Source organism: Branchiostoma floridae, chromosome 14 (genome assembly GCF_000003815.2).
Source record: "Branchiostoma floridae strain S238N-H82 chromosome 14, Bfl_VNyyK, whole genome shotgun sequence".
NCBI classification, from domain to species: Eukaryota; Metazoa; Chordata; class Leptocardii; order Amphioxiformes; family Branchiostomatidae; genus Branchiostoma; species Branchiostoma floridae.
In genome coordinates, this window is record NC_049992.1 from 365,024 (window position 1) to 366,966 (window position 1,943).

At 38.3% G+C, this 1,943-nt stretch overlaps 1 protein-coding gene across 1 annotated transcript in view; it reads left to right on the plus strand.

Annotated features, from left to right (window-relative positions):
- The window catches only part of LOC118430790 (protein brambleberry-like), a 19,332-nt gene that overhangs the window by 2,323 nt on the left and 15,066 nt on the right, over positions 1–1,943 (plus strand). The window lies entirely within an intron of this gene.

Consider the following 1,943-nt stretch of genomic DNA (forward strand, 5'->3'; position numbering starts at 1 on the left):
ATTTTACATGTATTTTAGTATGCCGAAAAGACACTTAATCCGTCTCGAAAATGTTTTCTGTCAAAACGGACAAATACCGTTTCTCTAGATCTGTTACAAAATACATGTTAACCGGCTAAGTCAAATGTAATAAAGCTTTGTCTGGTGTTAGATAAAACATTGCGTCATCTGTTTTATACCAGTGGCAAGATTTAGTCAAAACTGAAAATTATTGCGCTTTCTGGTACAAAATGTTATGTTTATACCTCAGCAAATACAAATACAATACAATACAAAGTCAAATACAATAATCTTCTGTGTTTTTTTAGCTATTCCGAAAGCATTTGACGTATTCAAACTTTCTGTGCGCAAGGTTTAATTCGAACAGGGGAGAACCTCTCACGGTTAGCTTATATCCGCTCTTTTACGTTTTATGAAATGTTGCGTATACCATGGTCAATATTGACCGAAGGATGCCATATATATAATTTATTTCGAACCGTCATTTACGCAAAGAAGGGAAGACCTCCCCCGTTAATATATTTGCCAAGACGTATATGAAATGTTGCGTATTTCTTTTGAACATACGACATGTTTAATCTTTGAATCCGCGCAGTTTAAGCGAACTAGGGGAGACCTCCCCCGTTTAGCTTATATGTTGCCAAAACGTATATGAAATGTTGCGTATTTCTTTTGAACATACGACATGTTTAATCTTTGAATCCGCACAGTTAAAGCGAACTAGGGGAGACCTCCCCCGTTTAGCTTATATGCTGCCAAAACGTATATGAAATGTTGCGTATTTCTGTTGAACATACGACATGTTTAATCTTTGAATCCGCGCAGTTTAAGCGAACTAGGGGAGACCTCCCCCGTTTAGCTTATATGTTGTCAAAACGTATATGAAATGTTGCGTATTTCTGTAAAACATACAACAAGTTTAATCTTTGAATCCGCGCAGTTTAAGCGAACTAGGGGAGACCTCCCCCGTTTAGCTTTTATGCTGCCAAAACGTATATGAAATGTTGCGTATTTCTGTTGAACATACGACATGTTTAATCTTTGAATCCGCGCAGTTTAAGCGAACTAGGGGAGACCTCCCCCGTTTAGCTTATATGCTGCCAAAACGTATATGAAATGTTGCGTATTTCTGTTGAACATACGACATGTTTAATCTTTGAATCCGCGCAGTTTAAGCGAACTAGGGGAGACCTCCCCCATTTAGCTTATATGTTGCCAAAACGTATATGAAATGTTGCGTATTTCTTTTGAACATACGACATGTTTAATCTTTGAATCCGCGCAGTTTAAGCGAACTAGGGGAGACCTCCCCCGTTTAGCTTATATGTTGCCAAGACGTATATGAGATGTTGCGTATTTCTGTAAAACATACAACAAGTTTAATCTTTGAATCCACGCAGTTTAAGCGAACTAGGGGAGACCTCCCCCATTTAGCTTATATGTTGCCAAAACGTATATGAAATGTTGCTTATTTCTTTTGAACATACGACATGTTTAATCTTTGAATCCGCGCAGTTTAAGCGAACTAGGGGAGACCTCCCCCGTTTAGCTTATATGCTGCCAAAACGTATATGAAATGTTGCGTATTTCTGTAAAACATACTTATCTAATCCGCGCAGTTTAAGCGAACTTGAGGAGACCTCCCCCGTTTAGCTTATATGTTGTCAAGACGTATATGAAATGTTGCGTATTTCTGTAAACCATACAACAAGTTTAATCTTTGAATCCGCGCAGTTTAAGCGAACTAGGGGAGACCTCCCCCATTTAGCTTATATGTTGCCAAAACGTATATGAAATGTTGCGAATTTCTGTTGAACATACTACATGTTTTAATCTTTGAATTCGCGCAGTTTAAGCGAACTAGGGGAGACTTCCCCCGTTTAGCTTAAATGGTTGCCAAAAGGTATATAAATGGTGGCGAATTTTCGTAAAACTTACCCATT